Below are 8,594 nucleotides of genomic sequence, written 5' to 3' on the forward strand. Positions count from 1 at the left end.
AGTTAACGCCACACTCACTCTTTGATTCATACACACCTACCTATGGATCCAAACAACACAATCCTGGCTCAAGCAACACTTTCACAACACCTAAATAACACTTTACTCATTTCACAACTCCTTTACCATTCAAGCAATTTTCTACTTCTTTTCCTATTTAAGCAACTCTTTCTTTTTCTTTAATCCCACAAATCTTTTTGTAAAATAATTTTCTTTTCTTTTCTTAGAAGAAGTGTTATAATCTATTTCTTAGCAGTCAAACTAAAAGCTTAGAGCATCTGAACAAGGATCAAAATCACCTAACATTTATACACTTCTAGGATATGATTATAATTATTCCCTAAAATCAACCAACACATCTGTATTTTCTACCACAAACTACGGATCTTTGATTTTCTCATTGCATTATGATAATACGTAGGCACGAGGGTTTGAATCCTTGGCGAACACACTAATTTAAAACTTTTTTCCCTTTTACCCACTCACAAGTAACCTTTAGATGATAACACACATTCGAGCAAAGAACAAACAAAATGGTTCTTGTTGAGTACAACAGATGTGAGGGTGTTAATGCCTTCCCCTTGCATAATCGACTTTCTTAACCTTTTTCTCTTCCCCTGAGTTTCATCAATGTTTTCCCTTTCCTTTTGGAATAAATAAATTTTGGTGGTGACTTTGCTCTCTCTTCGAGTGTGCGATGCACTCAGGTATTTTTTGCGAAGCGACAACTAGCGACTCTATTGGGGTTTCCTTAAGAAAGACAAGCCTAGTTTTGTTTGTTTCCTTGTTTGTTTGGGTGTTTATCTTTAATGTTTTACTTGCTTTGTCATTATTTCAATTATTCTATTCTTTATTGCTTTAAATATTCATCATGTTGGATATCTATTATATTCCATGTTGTTGGGTTGGGCTTTATGATGATGCATGAGAGAAAAGCTCTACACACGTGCATGAGTATACACACAGGATAGTATGTGGCAAGAGTCATGTTGACCTACTTGGTGTTATACCTCGATCAGGGTCAACATGAGATGCCACACCTAGAGTAGATCCTTTGAGGAGCATCACTTCCCGACGAGTCATTCGTCTCAGGCAGTGGTATCTCAAAATTTGTCCATGACTATAGGGACCTTTTTTAGGAACCTCCTTATTTGAAGACTAGTACCTACTTGTGAGGGGATATTGGTTTTTTGCAAGAAACCAAGACCCTACATACCTTTATGATCATATACGTCGAACCTTTGAACCAATATTAAGAAGTATAGACAGATTATCCAGAGTATGATGAACTTGTGAATCAATGGATGTTGTAGTTTACTTCTTTGCATGTTTATGAGTTTATCTTTATTGCTTTACTTACCCGTATTTCATTTATTTCATCTTTATTGCTTTATATTCTGGACATCATTTATATATTCTCTATTCTGGATTGGGCTTTGTGATTTGAGAGAAGCTCTACACCTGAGCTTGAGTATAAACACATGATAGAATCAAGGATAGTCGTGTTAACCCGTGTTCCGTGCGTTAGTTTTACACGAGACTCACACTCAGACTAAGTTCACTCTGAAGTACCATGGTCCTGCAAGCATTTGCTATGACAATGTATTTTCATTTGGATTCATGACTCTGGAAGGCCTTTTAGGGATCACCTTTGAAGACTAGAACCTACATGTGAGGGGATATGTGATTCTTTGTAGGAAACCATAAACTTTACATTCCTCGAAAATTATAAATGTGTCATACCTTTGAAACTGCATTGAGAATCATATACAGACTATCCAGAGCATGTTGAACCTTTAACATATACTATCGCATACTATTATTGCGCCATCATGTATATACCAAACTTTTGAACCTATATTATTGCATCATCGAACCTTTGAATCAATGGATGTTACATATTTATTTATGTTCCATAAACAACATATGCGCACATTCATGCATTAACATTTCATACATACAAAACATAAAAATCTCACATTTCCCTTCCTTATCCAGAAAATGGCAATTCCCTGATGCTGATCGCTAAAGAATCATGGAACAGGTTAAACATGAGAATGCCATGTGCAAGGAAAGCTTGGATCACACCTAAGGAAAGGTTGACATGATCTTGGAACTATTCCTAGATTACATGACAGTGGGATCCTCATACCAAGTTGTGATTGGTGAACGGACTGAGAACGGGCTAAAGGTGGGTAAAATCCTGAATGCAACTACAAGCCGTCTTCCGGTTTATCCCAAAGAGAAATACCTCTTACTAAATCAGAAGCTCATCCAAGGCAAACAGAAATAGAAGCAGGAGCAAAATAGGCATGGGATTAACGATCAAGTGAGGAGACGTCCCAACTTTGATATGATTTCAATATCTTATACACATATACTTCCTATCTTGATTCATGTTAGGGAAATTGTGCCCAAATAAATCGAGAATGTCAGGTTTCCCCACCATCCTAAGAATAATCCTAATCCCACATGTGTGTCCCATGCTGGATACGTGAGGCAATCTACAAAATTCTGTGTCGCCTTCGAGACAAAAGTTCTAGAGTCCTTGATAAGAAGTTTATACGCTTTATAAAGAAACCTCACCAGAACTCTGTGCCCGTAACCGTTGAAGCGCCTGCCGAGACTGAAAATGAGTATATGGAACCTCCTATTAATGTTCATATTCCTCTAGTTACTCAACATGCAGTGCAATACCTCTATCAAGGTATTCAGTTAGCCAACTCTAGAATTCCTCATGCCTACCTTAAGGCACCATCTGCTAATGCTGCAAAGGTGCAAAGGTGCATCAACAACCAATGAGCTTGAAGTAGGTGTCAGAGAATCACGTCTTCATGACCCTTATCCTAGCCTCAAATCTTCCATTCCCAACCACATGAGCATTTGGTAAACCATTAGATAAATCACCACCATGCATTAATCATGTCGCTTCACTCATGCATATCATTCATTAGGCATATCATGAAGCCTTGTAAAACAAATAAGAAAAGACAAAGCCCAACTTACCTGATATCTCCATAAAACCCGATTTTGCTTAGCATCTCCCTAAAGCCTAACTTTCTTGGCATCTTCAAAGCCCAATCATACTTGACACCTCCCTAAAGCCCAACTTGCTTGGCATCTGTCAAAGCTCTACTTGCCTGACATCCCATAGGACCCAATAATCGGTATTCTGCATATTGTAATCATCATCGCATAAAGCATTACATCCTCAAATGTATAGCATATCCATCAATATGGAGCATTATTCCATACAAATTCAAGCATGCATACAAAACATAAGCCATACAGTCGTCCATTTTGACCTTTTTTAATACTCACCTGTGTTGACCATATTTTCTAACACTCGTCTGTGTTTTTCCTAAAACTTTTTAAGTACTTATTTGTATTGGGTTCCAACACTCATCTGTGTTAATATTCTCTCATTAATACTTATCTATATTGACTTCCAACGCTCGTCCATGTTGATTTCTAACACTCATCTGTGTTGATCTTAAATTTTTCAGTACTCATCTATATTGATTTCCAAAACTCGTTTGTGTTGACAGTCTCTCTTAAATACTCGTCTATAGTGATTTCCAACACTCGTTTGTGTTGATCTTAAATTTTTTAATACTCATCCGTATTGATTTCTAACACTCGTCTGTGTTGATCTTACCTTTTTTTAGTATTTGTCCATATTGATTTCCAACACTCGTTCATGTTGACATCTCCTTTTTCAGTACTCGTCAGTATTGACTTTCAGCACTCGTCCATGTTGATCTTAAAATTTTAAGTACTCGTCTGCATTGATTCCCAACACTCATTTGTGTTGACATCTCCCTTTTCAATAATCGTCCGTATTAATTTCCAACACTCGTCCGTGTTGACGTCACCTTTTTCAATATTTTTCGTTATTGGTTTCCAACACTCGTCCATGTTAACATTAACTTTTTTAATAATCGTCTATTTTGCTTCTAACACTTGTCTGTGTTGACACTCTCTTTTCAATACTCGTTTATATTGAGTTCCAACACTCGATCATGCTAATCTCACCCTTCAATACTCGTCCGTGTTGACTTACGAAACTCGTATGTGTTAATCACTTTCGAACGTTCATCCATGTCGAGCTATTTCCCCAACATAACATTTTAGTCAACCGTCAATAGATAAACCTACAAAAGTTTGTCTGCCATTCCATATCCCCAATAAACAAAATCCCCAATGCACTTAACTTCCTTTCAATACATTACATTCGTCCTCATCGGTCAAATTTTTAGATATTATTGTATTTAATCCTCTTCTACCTTAAATAGCTGAAAAGTTGTCGCCATTCACACATTTAGGTCCAAGATGATTAGACAGGGTCAGTTGTCATACACTATAATTTTCCCTCCTATTATTTTTTTAAAAAAAATCCATCTGGCTTATACTTTAGGCTCGTCTACATACATAGTCTTCTTGACAATTCATTTAGGAGTCATACATAACATTCATTTGCATAGTCATTCATTCATTAGCATCTTGAAATATCACCAAGCCAAAGGATATTTGACAAAGAGGTTCATTGGACAACTTAATGACTCAAATGCATGAATTATCACTTGATCCAATGGATCAGGGTTTATCTCCCTATTCATGTGGTGATTAGAGGGATTCTTGTGGTTAAGGTTCTATTATAACCATTGTGTGAATTATTTCTCAACACGGGGGATCAAAGCATTATTTCCAAAGAAGTCTTGTTGTGATTATATGGATTGGAAGCTTTTGTGATGCAATTGACTTCTTGACTTAATTCCTGGAAGTCTCTATGTTTCAAGTCCAAGCATGACTATCGTTATTAATACACATCATAAGAGAATGGTTTGGAACTCATACATGACCTTGTTGACTTCTGGTCAAACAATTGACAAAGTCTTATGGAGTTCTCACATCGGGTTTGGATGAGTTATTAGTTTAGATCAAGACAAGTCAAGGAACAACTACATTCAAGTTCATAATACAATACAAATAAGGTCAGAAATGGATATACATGAAAACTCAATGTTGGACCAATAGTTGACCAAACTTTGACCTTTGACCTAAAATCTACTCCTAGACCTATCTCTTTTCAATTCAGCATCTTCATCATGATTCACTTCCAATTTTCTTTTTTTCTTCAAATTTGTTTGGCACGTGCATAAAACATGCTTAAACCTGAATAACATACACTAAGCCATCACATTTCCATAAGCAAAAACAACAAACCAGTCAACACAACCTTTAACAATAACATCCTAACCAACTTCCATAACAAGTAACCATTAACCTACAAATAAAGTCCTATAGAGCCACACCAGTTCAAGCAATGTAGTCCTCATAGCAATTTATTCACATGATAATCTCATTGCACTAACAAGATAATAGCATCCCATTTCATGACTTAAATTCAAGACTAACTTTCATAACACTTTAACATAGCATCCAATTCAAAACTTACAATTTATTAACACATACTGTCCAAGTTAATAACATTAACATCTGCGAATTAACTCACTGTACATGTTGAACAAAGCTAACCACATAAACTAACTAACATTTATCAAAACAGTTGCGAATAACAAGTTTCACATCAATTCATCAACAAACTCAAACTCTAACAACAACCCAATTTTTTTAACATTAGCAAGAATCTAGCATAGAATTTCAATGTTCATTCACTAATTCACCAACATTCAAGATTTCAAACAATTCTAAATAACCAATTGTAACAATTCATATTAACAACATTAACTATAACTAACAACCTCAATAATTCAAATTCAATCTAACATACAACTAACTAACTTCATCCTTTAAACACTCCAAAATCTAATTTCACTTAACACCAACTAACTTACAATGCTAACATCTCCTAATTTCTTTGCTTAACTTTCATTCAAACTCACAACTAACTTAAAATTCTAACAGTTTCCAATCTCGAATTCCCTAACCTCTAATAATTCACACTTCATTTCAATAAGCTAACCACAACCAACTAACTGTTTTCACTAACATCCAAATCCAAAAATAACTCAAAATTCCCTAGCATATTAACAACCTTATAACAATTGAAATGTAGTTAGTTTTTTCTTTGACATCATTCTAAAAGAAACCTTTTACTAACTTGAAGTTTCAACTCAACACAACTAACACTTCAGTCAATTCTAACTGCATAAACTCTACCAGAGTTGCAAACTAATAACTCATCTAACACTCTAACAATTTCTAACTAACTTCACTTCAATCTAGACTAACTAACTTTAATAGAGACAGTTAACATGGTTACAACCCTAAACTAACTTCCTTCATGAAATCTAACCAAACTTAACCCTGGCCTGACTGGATTAACAGAACTTCCACTCGAAACAATTAGGATTATCCTCTATATAATCTCATCACTCTTCAATCTCCAGGCGGCTTGATCACACTCTGCAACTTCATTACTCTCAATCACTCTCTCTCTCTCTCTCTCTCCAACTCGTCTTCAACCTCTCTTCCCCCTCACTACAAAGCTCTCATTCTCCGTTATGCAAACTTCACGTTGAAACTTGTCACAATCAGAGCTAAACAGTAACACAAGTTTAATTGATCCTACAGAATAACATCCAAGAAGAAGAAGAAGGAATTTCTGAAAAAGATCAAAGAATTCGAAGTCACCTTGATCATATTTTCTCTAGTATTTTCATCTTCGTCCTCAACTTCAGGTGCCTCAACAATCTCCAAGGCATCCTCCACCTTGTAGGTAAGCCCTCCAAACTCCACTCCTTCTCTCCATTTGAGTTACCAACATGTATCTCTTGATGAGGGGAATCAAATCCCCAAGGTTGCGTGGCTTGATTCCCCTCCATGTGCATTTAATTTCTATTTTGGTAAGTTAGGGTTCTTGGCTGTTTGGTTTAATTTTGAGAAATTAAAGGAGTTTTGGATGAAACACACGGGAGGAGTGGAAAGGATAGAGTGAGAGGGTTCAGGTAAGGTTATTTTTTGCCACTTATGATCAGCTCCGCCACCTCCGGCACGGCGGATCGATTTCCGGCGGGGGAGAAATAATTGAGAGAGATTAAGAGATGTTCAAAATGTTGAAAAGGTGAATGAGGGTGTTGGAAACCTCATGCATTGCCATGTGGATCCTTATGCTCCGGCAAACTCTTTTATTTTATTTTTTCCTTTGGACCCTCATGCTCTGGAAAACCCTTTTCTTTTATTTTTCCATGTGGAGTCTCATGCTCTGACAAATTTCATACATTGCCCTGTGGAGCCTCATGCTCTAGAAAACCTCCATACATTTTCGTGTGGAGCTTCATGCTCTAGAAAACCCCTTCTTGTAGGCCTTGATCCTTCGATCTAGGAAAAATCCTACAACCTTCCATTAGCCACATCATCTATTGGTTAACTCCACACACACTCTTTGGTTCAGACACACCTACCTATGGATCCAAACAACACAATCTTGGTTCAAGCAACACTTTCACCATACCTTAACAACACTTTCCTCATTTCACTACTCCTTTACCATTCAAGCAATTTTCTATTTCTTTTCTTATTCAAGCAACTCTTTCTTTTTCTTATATCACACAAATCGTTTTGCAAAATAATTTATTTTTCTTTTCTTAAAAGAACTATTATAATTCGTTTATTAGCAGCCAAACTAAAAGCTTCTAGCATCCGAACAAGGATCATAATCAGCTAATGTCTACACACTTCTAGGATATAATTATAACTGTTCCTTAAAATCAACCAACACATCCGTATTTTTTACCACAAACTACGGAGCTCTGATTTTCTCACTGCACGATGAGAATACGTATGCACGAGGGTTCAAATCATTGGCGATCACACTAATTTAAACTTTTTTTCTCTTTAAGCATTCAGAAGTAACCTTCAGATAATAACACTTATTCATGAAAAGAACAACCAAAATGGTTCCCGTTGAGTACAATTGATGTGAGGGGTGCTAATACACCCCACTTGCATAACCGACTTCCTTAGCATTTTTCTCTTCCCTTGGATTTTATCGATATTTTCTCTTTGCTTTTGAATTAAATAAATTTCGGTGACAATTATGTTGTATTTTCGAGCATGTGATGCACTCAGATATTTTTTGCGGCACGACACCTACATCACCCTTGTACTATCTTGTTTTTGTGTCCAAGCAAGAGTTTATATAAACAAGTGTTACCTTCCATTACCCCTTTTTCCCATTAAACTTTTTTCATAGAAAAATATAAATTGAAAACTAAAACGATATACTTTTATCTAATAAATTACTTTTCCAGCAAATAAAAAAATGTGTTCCATAAAAGCTAACTATAATTGAACCTAAACAAACAACATATTTATAATTACAATAGCTTAACATCAACATAAAGTAAAAGAAAAACAATAAAATTACATTATAGATAAGAAGAATCATTATTTTAAATTGCGATCCAAAATTTATTTTAAGGTCGCAACAAGAATCATGGTTTCAAATGCATCTACCACATTTTGCTACAATATGAATGCGCAGAAAATGAAACGTAATTGCAACGATGGCCACAATTCAAAACCAAGACAAGAACAACACAATGGGGATCTAAGTCCTAACAATATAC

General features: G+C 35.8%; 1 long non-coding RNA gene across 1 annotated transcript; it reads right to left on the bottom strand.

The window, feature by feature from the left end:
* Positions 1-4,948: 4,948 nt before the first annotated feature.
* LOC127127094 (uncharacterized) lies at positions 4,949-7,480 on the bottom strand. The gene is made up of 2 exons (XR_007805220.1): positions 6,658-7,480; positions 4,949-5,175 (listed from the first exon to the last, which is right to left on the bottom strand). It is a non-coding gene; the product is annotated as an uncharacterized LOC127127094 (long non-coding RNA).
* Between the last annotated feature and the right edge of the window lie 1,114 nt (positions 7,481-8,594).

This window comes from Lathyrus oleraceus, chromosome 1, assembly GCF_024323335.1.
Source record: "Lathyrus oleraceus cultivar Zhongwan6 chromosome 1, CAAS_Psat_ZW6_1.0, whole genome shotgun sequence".
Taxonomy (NCBI): Eukaryota; Viridiplantae; Streptophyta; class Magnoliopsida; order Fabales; family Fabaceae; genus Lathyrus; species Lathyrus oleraceus.